Source organism: Pyrus communis, chromosome 6, assembly GCF_041283825.1.
Source record: "Pyrus communis isolate YQ-2024b chromosome 6, ASM4128382v1, whole genome shotgun sequence".
NCBI lineage: Eukaryota > Viridiplantae > Streptophyta > Magnoliopsida > Rosales > Rosaceae > Pyrus > Pyrus communis.
The window spans coordinates 18,400,824-18,420,623 of NC_142570.1; the positions used below are offsets into that span (position 1 = coordinate 18,400,824).

The 19,800-nt window shown below is 37.7% G+C and overlaps 1 pseudogene across 1 annotated transcript; it reads right to left on the minus strand.

Moving 5' to 3' along the window:
* Nucleotides 1–285: 285 nt before the first annotated feature.
* LOC148696380 (14 kDa proline-rich protein DC2.15 pseudogene) lies at nt 286–1,058 on the minus strand (annotated as a pseudogene). The gene has a single exon (XR_015963657.1). The product of XR_015963657.1 is annotated as a 14 kDa proline-rich protein DC2.15 pseudogene (transcript).
* Nucleotides 1,059–19,800: the final 18,742 nt, after the last annotated feature.

Genomic DNA, 19,800 nt, shown 5'->3' on the forward strand with positions numbered 1-19,800 from the left:
TTATTCAACTTGTTTGTTGTCGGATAAACTGGATTTAATGAAAATCTCTGATGCAAAATTTCCCTGAGCCTTACAATTCTTCCAATTTGGAGAAAATGAAATTAAAGTTTTGTCTTTGAAGCTATTGTTTTGGATCCAAAAACAATAGAACATGTTGAGTTCCAAATACAGTGCTAGGGCTCAACTCTACTAAAGATTATACTGATTTTATGTATCTAAATATAATGATTGGCAAAAGACTATATATAGTAGAAAGCATATAGCTACGAACATGAATTAAATTACTTTCTGAAACAACCATCAATTATTACATTTGAACCACAAATTTCATTAAAATACAATGCTAGAGAGGATGTGGAAGAAGGCAAGGAGCCTTCCATCCATCCACCAAAACATAGAAAGAAATATTAATAAGAATGAAAAATGGAATATGTATACCAATAAACATCCCAAAAGCTCTTAGACACGCACCAAATGGAAATGAGAAAATAATTAAAAGCATATGTAATAAAAATTGAGAGCACGACGGATAAATAGTGCTTCAAATTCAAGCACATTCGTAACCAGTAGGGACCTGCTTCCCGCAGTAGTTTAAGAGCAGGCTCAGTGAAACGGGGACGTTTAAGTGGATCCCCAAGACATTAGCTTTGATTGCAGTGCAAAGGCACACAGCAGCATCAAGGTCAACAAGGCCCTCAATGAGGCTGCAGCATGGGAACTTTGGCGGACCAACGACAAGGTGCACCAAACCATTCAACACGTCAGCACATACTCCCAATTTCAAAGTGTCTATTGGGCACGTGGCACGCTTAGAGGGCTTGGGGTTTGGTAGTGCAGGACTTGCGTGCTTAGGGTGGTGTCCCTTTTTTGCAGGTGGTGGGCAGTCAACATTGGTGGAGGTGACCAAGGTGAAGAAGAGGAGGTTGAGGGAGAGGAGGAGGGCAGTGGAAGCTACAGCCTTAGAAGCCATTTGGGACGTTTGGATTGGCTTGTGAAACAGAAGGCTCTTTGCTTTAGAAGGATTAGGAATTTGATTGAGAGGATGTGTTTGAACTGGAACCTAGCTAGGGTTTTTATAGATGGAGTGAGGTAGGGCTGGGCTTGAAATAATTATAGAGGGGGATTCTCTACCCTCCTATTCTCATCCTCTTCCATTCCCTCCTCTCACATATTACTTTTTATCTTATTATCTCTATAAAAAAATCAATATAAGATGTTGACGTGGCTTAACTGTGACCGTTCAAATAGGAAGGCATGGAAGGGCAGAGAGATTAGGAGGGTAGAGAACCCTCCTCCAATAATTATTGGACTGGAAGTGATGCCTATGGTACGAGAATTTTTTTTTATTGTGATCGGAACACAGAGGGTACATCACGTGTTTTTATATAAATGGTCAGAGTTTTTTATTTTTTTTAAGTTATTAACTTTTTTAACACATATTTCTCAATATTTGTATAATGACACTGTATCGGTCACATTGAAAAATTTCTTCAATGGTATAACCAGGCTGTTGAATATGCTGGGATAAGCCTGTGGATTATGGAGTTTGGATTTATGTGGATGTATTAGTTGTTAATTCCAAGTATTCGTCTGTCCCTCACAACCAGTGTTCTAATGAATATTCAATAGTAGTAATGAGTATGTGTTTTCGTGGAGTTGGAGCAAAAATACTTTGTAAGGAGAGTATTTAATTTAGACACACAAAATCGATATTATTATTGAAATACTAATATAGTTACGTTCTACTTTCAAATTAAGCAAAGGAAAAATATGGTGATATTTGATATTTACTTGAAGTAATTACTTACTGACATCTTTTTATTTGGCCACTCATACTGTGCAACACTTTTAAAGGCAAAGCATCAGGATGAAGTGAGTTAAACCAGATATGGTTACTGTTTATTTGGAAAATTAGAGCCTTTTGTATGGTTTTGCATATTTTTTACGTGAGTTAAAAGTGTTAAACCAGATCAATTTGGTTGATAAAGCTTGAGACGTCCAAATCAACCGACATGTGATCCTCTGCTATTCTTCTTGTCATTTAGCTTGAGACTGAACTTAAATAATATACTAATATAGGTGGTGATTGCTGTATGTTCACACAAGTCGGGACAGTAAATTATTGTTAGGAAAGTTAGAGTTAACCAGGAAACCACATGGGCATTGGCTCGTCGTCATAAGAGTCAGTGACGACGCTAGCATATTGATTTTTTAATTATAGAGTTACTGAATTTGTCCACCGACTCTATCAATACACAAAGTGACCATTATTTTGTTCAAAATAGATAAAGGTTAAAATTTTAAACACAAATTTGGGTGAGTACAGTACTGTCACACTCACATCCTTTGATTACCAGTAACCAATATTTGAGAAATGTATTTTTTTTTTTTCTCCAAAATTCGAAAACTAAACCCTAACGCAGTGCCTCCTCAAATACATGAGAATTCTAGGTCGACATCGAAACCTTTATAAGCCGAAGCATCATCCACAACAGTCCGATGACAAATTCTTATGCTCTCAGCAACACTATCAACTCATCATAGTTTGTTAAAATACTACTTATCATAATGAGCTCTGTTACAACAGAGAGTACATGAAGTTGTCAAAGTATGAAAACTAATCTCTTGTTTTGTAAGACATATTCAAAGATCGATACAGAGAGCATTAGCTTCTTTCTCATTTTCGTTTTCTTCATGTTCTCTAACATGTTATAACTAGCCAACAAACATCTAAGACAATATTCAAGTAACTTTTGTATGCATATTGGACGATAAAATGTTATGTCATCTTTCCACGATCCCTCGCTATTTAGGTTAATCCCGAGAACTTTTTTTCTTGGGCAAGCCTCTATCGTCCAAAAAAAGTTTACTCTGGACTAGCCTAAAGAATAAGCAATGGTGGAAATTGGAAATATGAATCACTAGTAAGAAAAACTACTTATGTGACAAAAATTTAAGCAACGAAGTCACTAGTAAAAATCTACTTTTGTGATAGAACTTTAGGTGACGAAGCAAGTTTCGTCATCCAAGAGACATTTGCGCGACCAAAACTTTCTTTTGTCGTGCAAAATTTACACACCCAAAAAAAAAAACCCAAAACCTTTGTGCGACGAAGAGTTTCATCACACAAACAATATTTGCTCGATGCTGTTTTTGTTCGTCGCGCAAGACCAGGAAAAGTTCGTTGAAAAATGAGAATTTGGCGCTAAATTTTGCGCGGCAAATGAATTTATTGCGCGACGAAACATTTTGTTGCCTAGGTAAAAGGAGGCTATGAATGCCTTTCAAACTTCGTTGCACAAAGCCCAAAAAGTTAGGTGAGACAATAATGGTAGAAATTTATTGGGCGACGAAGAAGGCATTTGGGGAGATGAAGAGTTTCATCGCTCAAGGGTTCATGGTATTCCAAGTTAAAATCCCAGATCTGCACCTTTCTCTCCTCATCTTCTCTCTTCCTCATCTTCTTTCCCAAATTTCCAAATTTCTATCTCCCATATTCTCAAACTTCTTTCTCCCTAAAATCCCAAAACTTCTTTCTTTTTTTCCTCTGACCGCCGACAATCGAGGGTATAACAATATTGGTGGAGAACGAATTTGAAGTTGTTTTCGTGATTATTTTATGTTGTTGAGTTAATTTATTTTAATTTATATGGTAATTTGATAGAAGTAATAGATTTGTGTATTCAAATAAATCTTGACGTGCAAATATATTTTGTGATGTACAAAGTTACTAGTAAATAACTTTGTACACTTTTGTTCAAGAAAACTTAGTTTCACATTTGATAATTAGTTGGATTTAGCGCATAGATGCAACTGCATGACTGCGATCAATTGATTCTTGAATTGTTCCATTTTTGGATAGTTTGGAAGTGCACATCTCTGTGTCGTAGTTTGCGGTTCGTGGATTAGGTTTTAATTGTGGAATTTTTTTTGCAACATCTTTGTTCGTTTTTCAATTGCATACTAGATATTTGATATCTATGTCGTGTGCTTGGAGCATTGTAGGGATATTCTCCCAAAATTTTCCCATGTGAAATCTAATCTTGGGGGAGCCGTTAATTACGACAGATAATTGTGCATTCTCGAATGGGGTAGGGCCTTACCAGAGGCATAAAATGAGAAGGCATAAAATGGACAGACAATGGATACAATATCCGAACGAGTTGTTGATGAATATTTAATGGGATAAATCAGCTTAATGATTTAGTAAAGAGACACAATCGAGGTTCAACTCAAATCAAGTGTCTATGTCGGAAGTGTAACAACTCGATATGGGAGGCATTTGAAAGTGTTTGATATCATTTGGTAAGAAATGGGATGACACAAACCCATTCGAGAAGGAATCATCATACGAGATGGAATCATCATGGGGAACGATTAGACCATGCTTTGTCTTTGTACCAGTCACAAGTGGAGACTATTGAATCTAGTGTGGATGCTAATGACCAAGTCATGGTATTCTAAATGACACGTATCCATACACCTCAACCAATGACAATGAGCAAGTGGAAGATGATGTGTCTCCCACCATGGATAGTGAAGCATTCGATAAGTATGAAAGACGATTAAAAAATGCCAAACAAGAATTATACCCATGGTGTGGAGACCTTTTGGTACTTATGACCATTGTTGAGTTGATGCTTGGTAAAATCAAGTTTCATAAGTCAAATTAGTGTTTTGATTACTTTATGGGAGTTTTCAAGAGGATGCTTCCAAAGGGCAATTGTTAGCTTAAAGATTATAAAAGTGCACAAAAGGTGTTGAATGATCTTGAATTGGGATATGAAAAAAATTCATACATGCGTAAATAATTTTATATGGTTCTATAAGTTGAACAAGGAGTTGGATAAATGCCATATGTACAGTAAGCCAAGATATAAAATGACTTCTCAGAATAGAACGACGAAGATTCCATAAAAGGTGTTGTATTATCTTCCATTAAAGCCTAGATGGCACAATAGAGACTCGCCTAAGACCCAGAGAATGATCGGGCATGAGATTTTGGCCTAGTTAAATAGTATGGAATTTGGTCCATTTGGAAAATTTTTAATTATGTCCAGACTAATTACACATCTCAATTAGACGCATAAGAGTATGTTATTTGAGCTCTCATACTGGTCAAAGTTAAAAAGGAGACACAACCTTGATGTGATGTATATTGTAAAAAATGTGTGTGATACATTGGGGGAAGGGTGCAATTCTACACATTGAGGAAAAATTAATGGACACACATGTCAAAACTTGCCTCAATTTAGAACAAATGCGCATAAGACGACTCTTGTGGATGAAGAAACACAGTGACACAATGAGAAAGGGTCGTCCGTTTTTTACAGTTAAACAAGAAGGGAAGAAAAAGTTTTTAAAGTTTCTTTCTTCTGTAAAGTTTTCAGATGGGTATGCTTCCAATATCTCATGTTGCGTCAACGTTGAAGGTGGTAAATTTTTTGGATTAAAAAGCCATAATTGTTATGTACTACTCTAACACCTTCTTCTGGTTGGTATACAAACCATGTTAGCTCTTGATGTGGTGAAACTGATAATGTTGTTGTCGAAATTTTTCGTGCAGTTGACTGCAAGGTTGTTGTGTGTGTTGGATGTTAAAAAGTTAGCAAACAACATTGAGCACATCCTATGCAAGTTCTAACAGATTTTTCCTCCAGCTTTTTTTGCTAGTATGATTCACGTGATGGTACACTTGCTAGATAAGGCATTACTTGCTGGAGCAATCAACTATCGATGGATAATATCCAATAGAAAGCTAACGCCCACCAATGTTTTTTTTTTTTTTTTTATTCTGGATCAAATAACATTAAATAATATGTATCATAACTTTTTTCTTTTATAGACTTCTTGGTGAGTTAAAAGAGTTTGGATGAAATAGGGCAAAGGCCAAATGATCAATTGTGGAAGCATGGGTCACATACGAGTCGCTTACTTTTTGTGTAATGTATCTAAGTGAGTTGAGATGTCTTTCAATCATCTTCAACACAATAATGACAGTGATGTCAGAAAAGAGACTTTCTGTTTTTGCGCTAATCGCTTAGCCATTTGGTGAGTCAGCAAGAGAAACTTTCAATCATCTTCAACATAATAATAACAATAGCGCATGAAGGAAATATTTGTGAAAACTAGTTCATTTGAGCAACATCTATGCATGCTATTAACAATTAAAAGGTGGAGTCATGCTTGTATGCACTCAAAAACAAAACTTTACCCATGAAATTCAAGGCCTAGTGGTTGTGGTGAACCAAGACTTAACTCCAAACAAAGTGAATTGAGAAACGTTATACCTTTGAAGCACCTCTTTTCTTAGCAAAGGTTACTCACCAATATGAGGGCCTTCTTCCTTTGTCACCTTGCTTCTTGGCCCCATGGATTTAGATGGAGGAAGTTTGCTTCTTGGCTCCATGTCTTCTTGGATATGGATGGAAGAATTGGGTTCTCCAAAGCTCACCAAAGTTGGAGACCTCTAAGTTTTGACACCAAGGATGGGTGAGGAAGAAGACGAGTGACCATGGAAAAATTAGATGCTAGTAAATTTTCCCATGGTGGCTAGCTGTTATAAAGAGAAAAGAGAGAGAGTTGTTCTCTTTTCTTCCCTTAGAAAACCCTAATGATGAAGTGGTTATAAAGTCATTTATATAGTCCCTTCAATTAAGTGACTAAAAGAACCATAAACCCTTTCCTTCTCTATATGGCCGGCCTCCCTAAGGCTATGGGCTGTTTGGGCCCTTTTGGGTCATTAGTCAATAAGTTGCCATACAATTTATGTTAATGGGCTTGACATTCAAATCCTATTGGGCATTGCGGCCCAAAATTAACCCGAGGTCTATAACGAACTTATTCGTTTGATTAATTAACATATTAATTAATCCTAGCCAAAAATAATTAAACCATTTAATTATCCATACTCATTTCCGTTAAATCCTTCAAACATTACCTTACACGATGTGCAATCCATTAGGTTCCTTTTTGCGGGGTAGTGGGCGAATAGAACTCTTCAAATCGATTGTGAATTGAAACTTACTTTCAATTCTCCCTTTAGCGATTATACACCTTTAGGGCTTCCACAAACTATGAGTGACACCTAGCAATATGTCATGGCTACCCAAGCTAATCAGAAGAGGTGAAGAACTTATTCAGTTTGGGATTGTAATGCAATACAGTCTTTCTATAGTACAATACTCTTGACCACATATTTGGTTTGATAGTTCATTCATGTCGACTATCCAATGTTATTCTTTTACTTATATGATTATCTTGAATGTGATTTGGAACGACTTCCTAAATCTCATTCATACTCTGGCTAGAGATTCTTAATCATATCATAAAGTATTCTCCCACAAATGGTTTGAAGGTTAAAGATCTCTTGTTGCGCATTCACTTGCCTTCATGGCTAAGTGGCTTAACCCTAACTATGACGAGGACACCCTTTGATGGAGTAAGTTTGACATAGTCATAGATCAAGGACTTAACACAAGACAACTATGATGCCTCAAGTCAAAGGACTACTTTGCATATCCCAACCATGAGTTCTCATGTGACATGAGTACGGGAACTCCTCCTTGATATCGTTCAGTGGAGTCATTCTCTATTAAGCACCTACATGCTTGTCTTGGTGTCAGTTACATCAATGACTTGAGACTAGTCACTCTCTTTAAGAGAAGACATAACACGTATTGATCTTAACGGACTGTTAATGCCCAATTGGCAATCCTATGATTAGGAACGTTTAGGATACGTATAAGAAAGAGAATGGTCTCATGAATCTAACTTCTTTAAATCATATTCTCCCAATTACATATTCCTTGGACTTATCATTTAAGCATATAACATTTATATGAGACGGCTTTAAACAATAATCTTTGCCCTTTATATTAAACTAGATTAGTTTAACATGTGAAATGTTTGTAAAGTATCATCGTATGATTGGCTTTAGGGCACATTTCCAACAATCTCCCACTTGCACTAAAGCCAATTAGCTTGGTCATCAGTGATGATACCTCTTATGAATTCATTTCAAAAATGGCTAAGCAATAGGCCTAGACAATGGATATCTATATGTTATCCATAGAAGCAACCTTGAGAATAACGACGTCACCATTATACATGATTCTCAATCATGTGTTAAGTCTCTCATTTATGTTCAGATCTTGATGAGACCTTGATTCCCTGGCTTCAGCTATCACCCCATTAGTGTCGTAGTGTGGGTACACTAAAGACACTTTCTGGTTAGAACTGAATAGAAAGGTCATACATGCACTTTCCCATCCAAACAACATTGTTGCAAGCTTCTATATAGAGATATATTTTGCATGCATGATGGAACACACTAAGGTCATTACTTTTAACGTTTCCACCCAAATATCTCTTTAGTCATAATAAAGAGATCCAATTATCTCTTCATTCGTAATGAAGAGGCATCCAATGATGGATACGATATTAGATTCATGATCTAATACATTACGCTTCCATTGGGTTACTCTAATTCTTCCTCATTCTTGAGGAATCATTCCTTTAGTATTTCTTAAACACTTAAGGACACACTTGATAGTTGCCATGGTTCTAACCCTGCGTTTCCATTGATATCGTCTTGTACCAAATCTTGGTACAACTCATATTAAAATTTTTCATACAATATGAAATACGTAAATCACCTTTTTGCGTATGCATAATGGATTCTATTTATGCATTATACTACTCTAGGAGTCGAAGGGGTACATCCCTTTTTAGAAGAGCAATTTCTCAGTCTAATTGGAATTGTCCTTTCATTTGAAGTTTATCATTCGAAAAACTTCCTACATCTATTGTCTATTGATAGGGATCAAGATAATCCAATTATATCTTGAAATCTATCATTATAGATTTCCATCCCATGTATATAGACTATGTCTCCCATATACATTCTATTATAGAATGTTTAAAGTCACAACTTTAACTAAGAAGAATTCCTTTCATTTCCAAAATTAATATATCATATATATGTTCAAATTTAGGAATATGATCAACTCCCACTAATCTTTTGTAAACCTATAAATAGAAGATTGCTTTACATCTTTATGAGAAATCAAACGATTTGATCTTTCTCTCATAAGTTGCTTATAACTCCCACTCGCTTGCTAAGATTCATGACGGATCGATCTCTACAACTTACATGCCTCGTGATTCCTAGTCTTAGACATATATTATCAAGACTATCTTGATAATGGTTTCGGAAACCCATATTATGTCCAAACATTGAATCACCGTTTAGTTGTAGCTAGCAAAATTCATATTAATAGAAATAAAGACTACATCAAAGATGGTTTCTTCCAAGTCAACCAATCTCGTTGATTGTAGTCACCTTAAGCCACCAATTAGCTATGAAGGTTTCACTATTTCGGGTCAAATGGTATTATACCATTTCCTTGAGTATATGTTGTATATACACTCAACGTAGTCATAAGATTTTCATTCTTATTTCTTTCGAATTAAGATGTGTAACTCTATGACATAGTCATAAAGTTCAAACTATTCAATTGAGATGGTTTATAGATACTTCTCGACCACCTTGGAGCTAGTGGTGTAGGAACTAGGTTGTTATATTTGTTGATTATCATCTTGTCTCTCAAAGAAACTATTCTTTGAGTTCTATTTCTTGTTCATTTGCTTTATCTTAGGTAAATCCTATTGTAGGATTACAATGAACTACCCAACAAATAACATTTGTTAGTTGGTTTATAGAAGTGATATCCAAAGGTTAATTTAAGGATATCTCACAAGATTGTTCTCAAACAAATATTGCTTATTAGCACACAATCCCAAATCTTAAAATGCTTAAGACTTGTCTTTCTTTCCAACTACATCCTATATATGGGTAATTGATAACATCCAACGAGCTATATCTTATTCGAGTTCGTTCTTCTTCCAATGGAGAAATCCATTATCTTATGATGCTACTTTCCTTGATATCTTTCAAAGAAACTCTTCTAAAGTGTTATTTTTCCTTGGATCAAATGTAAGGAGGTAAATACTTTCGACGGCTCACTCATCAACTTACATTCTTGAATTCTTTGAAACCTTTTGCAAAGTATTTAGACTTGTGTTTATTCAAAATGAACGATAGTCCAACCGAGAGCGATCTTTGATGAATGTCATACAACATGAGTAGTATTATGTTGTGGGCAAGTGCCACTAACTTCTAAGTGGATTAACCTCAACAACTTTGTGATTCTTTCTTCTTTTCAAAAGAATAAAGATTTGAATATTTCGCCTCCATACAATTTTAACAAGAAGGCATTGGATCTGGATCTAATGATCCAAAGCATCCATCTATGACCAACTTGTAATTTATGCTTTAGAGAAGTCACAACTAAGTGGGATTAGTCACTACCTTGCAACCTTTTGTGTTTTAAGCATCGTTATATTCTAAACAGTTAACACTACTACATCATCTCTACTATAGAGAGAATCAATTAGATTACAATAATCTAATTATTCATTAATAAAGAACAATGTTTTGTCAAACAAAACATTCATCCATCTCTTATAGTGACGGAATTAAGTTCCTTATCCAAATTGGAATGTAAAGACAATCTTTGTTTTTCCAATTTCTATGGTAGTTCATATAAGGAAGTAAGTATTATCTGCTTTTGCAGAGATCTATATTTATTCACATTTCGAATGTGAAGTACTTTTTCTTCTCTCATTAATTTTCTACTTCTTATTAGCCACACCTTTACAATGATTGTAAAACATAGTTACTAATATGGAATCAAGCATTCAAGTGGAAAAACCAACTGTTTTGAACTATTCAAGAACAATTTACAACTCCTTCGAAATGTGTGTTCTTGACACTTGCAAGACATTTCTTGCAAATACCCCTTCCAATTTCCATCATTTCATAAAGAAAGTTTGTTCCCTTTGAGTTATTTCGCCTTCTTCTTTTGACTTCTCCATTGACTACAATAGTCATGGTCCCTTAAACTCCTACTATCTCTCTTGAAACTTATTTCAATTGTGTTATACACATCAAATGATTTGGAGAGAGTGCGGTTATTGTTCACTATATAGTTTACAATAAACTTAGCGAACAATTTGGATAGGGACTTAAAGGTGAAATCCTTGCCTAGTTTCCATATCCTGAACTGGTTTAACACTTCAACACTTAATGATTCAAAATCATCATAAGTCCATGTTGATGGACAATTTTTGTCAATCAACCATTATGTTCTAAACATGATTACAAACTTTCAAGAGTTGTTCAAGGCAACTCTCATTTCTTCATACACCAATTTGCAAGCAAAGAATTATGGCACATAAAGTGTCCATGCCCTTGTGCTTAATTCTCAAGCTCCTTGTTCATGTAACAAAGAAACAATCACTATTGTTTGCGTTAACTAAGAGTTGTTCAAAGCAACTCTTATTTCTACATACACTGATTTGTAATGGAAGAATTACGACACAAAAAATGTTGTCCTCTTTATGATAGACTTATCTAACATGTTCTTCCAATGATACATTATCAATAGGAAGATTGTGAGGATGAGACTACTTAAGTACATATACAATCCATTCAAGACAATCTATGGGATTATGGTACCAAGTCTAGAAAATAAAGCCTTCAGATTTTTCGTTGTCAAGTTTTGGATAACATTTGCAAATATATCGGTAAATCAATACAGCCTTCAGCTTTTTCGTTGTCAAGTTTTGGATAACATTTGCAAATATATCGGTAAATAAATACATAACGAATATAAATTGATTGATTTTAAGCTGTTTGGTTTGGGTCTTTAAATCAAATAGCACCACCCATTATTTTTGGCAAATTCCATATCCCTCATTGGAATTCGAGAGTTTTGGAGGAAACTCTTAGTAGGGTATGGGAGGCTCACTATTACTAAGCCCACCTCACAATGATATGATGTTGGCTAGCATCAATAATAATAAGAGAGTACAGTTACTCATTTACATCTTATGTAAGTACCCATCTTATTTGCTCTCTAGAGAATGATGCCTTACAATGATATGATGTTGGCTCCATTGCACTTAGTTAAGTCATTCCCACCATGCATGTTCGGGTAGGGGTTCAAGAACAACCTCACCATGATACGATGTTGACCATTCTCGTTGCCTACCTTCACAACATCATGTAAGCGTATAGAACTCCTCTTGAGTGTAAGCACATGCTTTGTACTCCCCCATGATAGGGTGAAGTCGATGTATGAGTCACAAACAATTGGAGCCTACCACAGTGGAAGGCCATGAAAGAGTGTTCAAAGCACTCTCATGCTTGTCAACTTAATAAAGGTTTGGTTGAGGGTTTTTAGGTCTCATCACATATAAGCATGCATTTTAACCTTATTACAACAATTTGGTCCTATTACAACTATTGGTCCATGTGATTGATTTAGTAGTTTATGATACTCCCACTATGCTTGTAAAACAGTTTTTAAAGCAAGAGTATATGGTACTACTAACATAAGCTTTGCATTCATTGATGGACTATATAGTTGCCTTAGGTCCTTAGGATGACTACGAACCTTTGATTTGATCCAACACAGGCCTAGTGTTGGATATCGGTCTAGGAATGGTGATTGATTTTAGTTACGCGTTTAATCACAGTAAGACATTGTTTTCTTATTGGGCTTTGGACCGTACTACTCCAATTTCATGCATATCAAATAAAACAAGAAAGAAGTACTTAAAAGAAAAGAAGTGCTTATGCTCTTTTACAACATTCGATCAAAACAAATTACTTTAAAGTAAAGAAGAGCTTATGCTCTTGCACAACATTCGATCAAAACAAATTACTTTAAAGTAAAGAAGAGCTTATGCTCTTTTACAACATTTGATCATATCAAATTACAACCAAAATCTAATCTACACATTCTCATGGTTCAAACAAATTTGAGAGACGGCCTTTCACATAGCTCAATTATTGTAGGCTTAGGTTCATAATCACCCTTTCTTTAATTAATTAATGCTTTAACTAATTAAATTTGAATGCAACATTGTCATTTGGTTTTTGTATCCATAGAATTGATATAGATGCAACTAAATGAAATGAAAATCCATGAAAATCCATAGAATTGTTTATCCCTTTGTCAATTTCCACTTCGATGATTGCCACCCACTCGGGTGTGAAATGTCTTCTCTTTTGGATCCCCTGTTTGGCAGCGGGGTCAACGTACAGCTTGTGGCAAGTTATCTTGGGGTTAATGTCGGGCATAACAGAAGGTGACCACGTGGAGACGTCATGATTTTCCCTAAGTAAAATAGTGAGTTCCTCATTTTCCTTCGGGCTCAGACATGAGCTGATTTTTGCAGTCTTCTCCGGTTGCTGGTGATTAAGAATGATGTTTTTAGCATCTTCTTTGGTTTCCATCTCGTCTCATCTACTGGCGTGTTGATTTGGATGCCATCTTCTTGATCTCTCTGTTGTAATTGCTATTAAGTAGCTTTGTCGTCCATTTCGACCTCGGTAACCCCTACGAAGGTAATGGTATTATTTTTTTACTCCTTCAGTACTTGCACAGTGCATCGTCGAGATTCGATACAGTTATACTTAATTTCAACGACTCCGACTCCTCCTCCTGGGATGCGAAATCAGGTTTTTTGATACTTGACGGAAATGATGGCGTCCAGCTTTATCAGCCAAGGTTGTCCTAGAATCCCATTGTAGGAAGACGGGTTGCTTACTATCATAAACGTCTGCTTTGAGACAATTGGCTATGTTTTCACGTCAACTGTGATGTGGCCGATAGCAGTCGAGATGTGTACGTTGAATTCGCTGAGTACCTCTGCTCAACATAAAATTGTGCTTTCCAAGCCCATCTTCTGAATTACTGAGAGCTGACACAGGTTTACTGCACTTTTGTTGTCAACCATCATGTTGACGACTATAGCATGAGCTAGTTGGACAAATACCATGAATGCGTCATCATGTGGGAAATTAATGTCTTCGGCATCCTTCTCGGTAAAGCCAATGATGGGTCAAAGTTAGGTATTGATTGCCTGGACCTATGAGACTAGCAGAGCCTACTGGATCTTCCTCATCTTATAATTATTGATGGCCCCCAAATGCTCAGATTCAGCGAAGATGCCATTAATCCAAATCGTCTTTATGGGCGGCTCTTTATCGACATCTGCGTTCCTTATAGGCTGCACAGCTGGCTTATCTAAGTATTTGTCGACCTTGCCTTCCTTCACAAGCTTCTCTAGGTAATTCTTCCATGTGTGGCAGTTGTCCATTGTGTGACCTGGACCTCAATGGAATGTACAGTATCTAGTGTGGTCTAACTTGGAAGTATCTCCTTTTAATTGTTTCGGCAGCTTGAACCATGGTTCGCTCTTGATGTTGCGAAGGATTTGGTGGATCGAGATCAAGAACTTAGAATAGTTCTTGGGTGTCGGGCCTCCTTTAGTCAACGATCGGTCCCTTTGCTTGGTCCCATGCCTACTTTTATTGTTGTCTGTTTTCCGTCTTCCTTCTTTTGAGCTACTTCCTTTTTTTTTCGAGGCTGCTCGGGTGCCTTGTCTGCTTGCCAAGCCTTGCCCCAAAGTGCATGCTTCTCTAGTAGAGCGAAAGAGTCTGCCCATGTTAGATCTTCTTTCATGATCAATTCTTCAAACAATAGGTGGTCAGCTGGGTGCCTTTTTTGGAAGGTTGTACTTGCTATCGAGTTGTCTGCTTTGGACCTCTTCTGTAGTCATGGAGCTACTTGTTTGGATTTTTCTTCACATTGAACAAATGATCGGACTTCTTTTTGATTGGGCGGTAGGATAAGTATTCTTTTGTGAAAACGAAGGAAAGTTCATCAAAACTCTAGATGGATTGTGGTGGTAGGGTGTGGAACCAATCTTGCTCCTCGCCTTGTAAAGTGGTGGTGAATATCTTGCACATAAAAGCATCGTTGTTCTGGTAAAAGACTATTATGCTTCAGTAGTGCTTCAAGTGTCACTCCAGGTCTCCATTTACTTTGAAGGATGTGAGATGTGGCATGCTAAACTTACATGGAGGCTTTGCCTGCTCGATCTCGTCCATGAAGGGTGACCTACTCATGTTGGTCATGTTCCGTCTTAGCGCCTCATCGGTGACCTCATTGCGCTAGAAGTCACGCAATTGCTCAGTCAAGAGCCACTCTACTTCATCCTGAATTTTCCTTTGTTGGGGTAGCGGAGCTCTCAGCTACCCTGGCCTTTACTATTGGAAGTATGCCCATAAAGCCACTCACTTGATGTAATAGCTTTTGGAATACGTATTGTGTTAAACTATTATATGTTTAATGAAGGGCAAAGCTTATTGTTAATCACTATTTATTGTATTATGTGTTTAAGCAATAAGGAAATCCAAGGAATGTATTTAATCTAAGAGAGAATTGATCTAAGTAAATTAGATTAACAAGACCTTTCTCTTATGCTCATTCCTCACACGTTCCTAGCCATAGCATTGCCAATTGGGCATTGACAATCCGCTAAGGTTAGTATGTGTTATGTTAACTTAAGCGTGAGAATGACTAGTCTCAAGCCATTTAGTGTTGGACACTGAGACATACACATAGGTGCTCAAAAGGTAATCGAGTACACTAAACAACGATCAAAAGAGAGTTCAAACATACATGTCATGTAAGAACTCATAAGTTGCAATATGCAAAGTAGTCCTTTGACCTGAGGCATCATAGATGTCGAATGGTTAGGTCATTGATCTTTGATCATGTCAAAGGCATTCCATTGAGAGTGTCCACGACATTGTTGGGATCAGGCAATCTAGTCATGTAGGCATATGAATGCACAACAAGGGATCTCTAACCTTCTATGGCAGACGGAGAATACTCTGAGATATGATTCAGGAATCTTTGGCCAAAGTATTTGAATATGACTTAGGAAGTTTGTTTCAAATCATATTCAATTGAATCATATAGAGAAGTATCACATTGGATAGTAGACATGAAACAAACTATCACTCAAACAATGTGATTAAGAGTATTGTACTTCAAGGGTAATGAATCTCAAAATCTTTTCTTCTCTATAATGTTGTTAAAGAGTCTTGTGGTTCACCATTCACTAGGCTTTGAAAGTCCTGGATTTTAGAATTGTTTTTGAATGCAATCCTACTTTAAAGTGTTATTAGTTTGCTTATGTTTTCAAATGTTCTCACATGTTCTTAGCAAGGACAAAAAATTTCATTCATTTATGTGCTGGCCTAGGCTGCTCTTCTATGTTCTTGGCTCGTATATGTCATGGCAGTGCATGCGGTTCATTTCTAGGAGACGAGGGAATTCCTCATAAGCTGCTTGTTGAACTTAAGCCGGATTGAGTGACTGCTTATCTTCATCCATCGTGCTACTTACTTCGATGTAAGGTGAAAAGTGCTCCTTGCGAACCTAGCCACGAATGAACACTTCGCTTGAGAGGTTGCTTATGTTAATTATCGAAGTGTGGTCCTCACTGTGAGTGTATGCTTGTCCATGGGCCTAAGACGAGACTATACACTATCTCAAGGGCCCAATCAAGAGTGTACACTGTAGGACGCTCCGTTTGTGGCTGGTTGAGTGGCTGCTTGCCGAGATGCTGCTAGAGAGGTTCTTCGTCTGCCTTTTTCCTACTTTGGGACACCTCGTCTAGGGCACGTTGCATCTCAGTGCGTTGCAAAAATTGATTGACTAAGTTTGTCTACTGTACAAGGGCGCTTGTCAACTCTATGACTTGTCCGGACAAGTGTTGTTCACCATTTAGATTAGAAGATTTGAGTTGGGAAATGTCAAATATGTGGAGAAATAGGGTGAAAATGCCCCTGATTCAATCGTCAGTCCAAAAATATAAAGCCGGGATGGTTGACCCGTTCTTGGACCGTTTTGGGCTATTTGGGAAGCCACAACAGTGGGCTAGGCCACAAGAGTGGGTTGCTCCACATACTGTAAACGTAGGAGTTGGGCCTAGGTTGGTCTCGAATGCGCGTTGGGCTCGTGCCGGGTCATGACTCAGGTTAACTCATCCTGAGCTTGGTCCTGTGTGGTTTAGAGAGGCGTGAGGTGTTAGGCTATCTTTGGCATGGCTTGAGCCTCCATGTCCTGGGTCATGCGTTGCACTTGTGCTCGCGCTGCTAGGGCAGTAGCTTAGGCTGCTTTTGGCGCTTTGGCTTATTGCTCATCGTAGTTTATAGGCTTGCCAAAGGTTGTCATGGTGGTGGCTGCTGTGGTGGTTGCCATGACAGTTGCCACGGTGGTGCGCTGTGGGGGTGGTGCCACTCCACTCATCGTCACGTTGAGCCTCGTGGATGGTCGTGGTCCAAATTCTTGAACGTTGTAATTTGTATTCGTCATGGTTTCCGAATCTCTTGTCATTATATTTTTATTTTACGTTTATTCAAAGAATTTTTGTATAAAAAAAATTCTAGGAATGACAACGTACGAAAAATCTACGAATGAACAAAAAATTAGAAACCTTGAATGCGAGAGTCTTCTTCGAACGTGTGAACCAAGAATCTCAATGAAGCCACCAATATGTGGATGCAAATTTCTGCCTTTTTTTTCCTTTGGTGAAAATGCACCTGCAAAATAATTAACACCTAAGATCAAGGGTAAGGGCCTCACGCGCCCATGATGAATTAGGGGCTTTGGCCGAAAAATCTTTGATCCCAAAGATAGAATTGAGAGATAAAGTGTTTAGGGAATTTTAGAGAAAGATTGGGCTTAGCTTTTTGGAGACAAATTAGGCTATATAAAAGGGTGTGGCCAACCCTATTTGGAGAAATAGGGACCAGCCACTTATTGTCACATCTCGGCCTGGGCCTCCACCATATCCCGAGCTCGACTCCACCGTAGCATGATATTGTCCACTTTGGACCCCGACCACGCCTTCACGGTTTTATTTCTGGGAACTCACACGAGAACTTCTTAGTGGGTCACCCATCATGGGATTGCTTTCGCGCACTACTTGCTTAACTTCGGAGTTCCAATAGAGCCTGAAGTCAGTGAGCTCCCGAAAGGCCCCGTGCTATATGGAGGTGGGCATGTACATATAAGGCTTACATGATCTACTCCCCTGGATGATGTGGGATGGTACAATCCACCCTCCTTAGGGCCCGACGTCCTTGTGGGCACACATCCGGCAAAGGATTAGCTTTGATACCAAATTGTCACATCCCGACCCGGGCCCCCACCATATCCCGGGCTCGACTCCACCGTAGCACGATATTGTCTGCTTTGGGCCGCGACCATGCCCTCACAGTTTTGTTTCTGGGAACTCACACAAGAACTTCCCAGTGGTTCACCCATCATGGGATTGCTTTCGCGCTACTCGCTTAACTTTGTAGTTCCGATGGAACCCGAAGTCAGTGAGCTCCCTAAAGGCCTCGTGCTATATAGAGGTAGGCATGTACATATAAGGCTTTTAGGATCCACTTCCCTGGGCGAAGTGGGATGTTACACTTATGGTGGTAATTTGAATATAATTGCAAAATATTACGTCAAATAATATCTTGCAATTAATTTGGTAATTAATCCCAATTTGAAATGAATAATTAGGAGTTACCTTGTGGGTGAGGATTTGATGAGGAGTGATGAGAGGGTTTTGAATAAATACCATTTTGATCACCTTCGACCTTCATTGAGTCGTTATTGTCCATTGCATGTGAGTGGGAATCCTGGTGTGCCTCAAGGATAATTTTGTCCTTTTCACCCAAAAGTCCACATGTCGCCTTCGTAATTTTCTTTATTATTTTTTGCTCCACAGTTGTCTCTACAATGTGTCTATTCTTCCTTTTAACTAAGCTATTCTATTCTGGAGTATATGGGCAAAGATTTATGGTGAATGATGCTTTGTCCCCTAAGAAACTGTTGAAACTAACCATTGATACATTTCCCACCGCCATCACTTTGCAAAATCATAACACGAGCAGCAAATCGAGTCTTAAGATAGGCAAGAAAATGAACAAAGATATTGAAAAATGCAACTCTATTCATTATAGGAAATATCTAAGTATACCTAGTACACTCATCTATAATGGAAACATAGTACTTATATCCTTTTATAGACATACTAGGTGCTGGACCCCAAACATCGTTATGTAACACTTCAAAAATGGTATCACATATTTTGAGGCAACAATGGGAAAGATAACTTGGTGAACTTGCCTTGCAAGCAATACAAGTGTGAAAGTTTGAATTACATTGAAACAAAATGTTTGATTTCTTAAGAGATGCTCTAGTAACTAATTGTGCAAGATATCCTAGCCTACAATGCCATAGCCCAGAAGACACTTTTTGGCCAACAAAAACAATTGGAGATGAAGAAGGAGTAAAAGAAGACCTTTAAGACTTAAGCACGGGTAGAGGATACACAACATTGTTACTTTATCCTTGGTAAAGCATTTTCCTTGTGACCTTGTCTTGTATACAGAGAGAAGATTCATCAACAATGCACCTACACTTATTGCCTCCACATAACTGATTCAAAGACAATAGGTGTTGAGACAATTTAGGCACATGCAATACATGATTTAATCTAAAACTTTGTGATGGAGTATTAAGACAAGCATGCCAACATGTTTGATAATCAAACCTTCACCATTAGCAGTTGTCACTGTCTCAGATGAAGGATATGGTGCTGCCATCTGCAAGTTGGAAATATCAAAGGTCATGTTATTTGTAGCCTTAGAGTCTAAAAGCCAAAACTCTTGATGTAAAGTTGAGGGTGATGGACCAATCTTTGCTTGCATAGCCATATGATTAATAGAACTAGAAGGAACCACCATAGGAAAAGGAAATTGTTGGAACTGGTACCCCTAAGAAGAATGAGACCCCTGAGAAGACTAATATC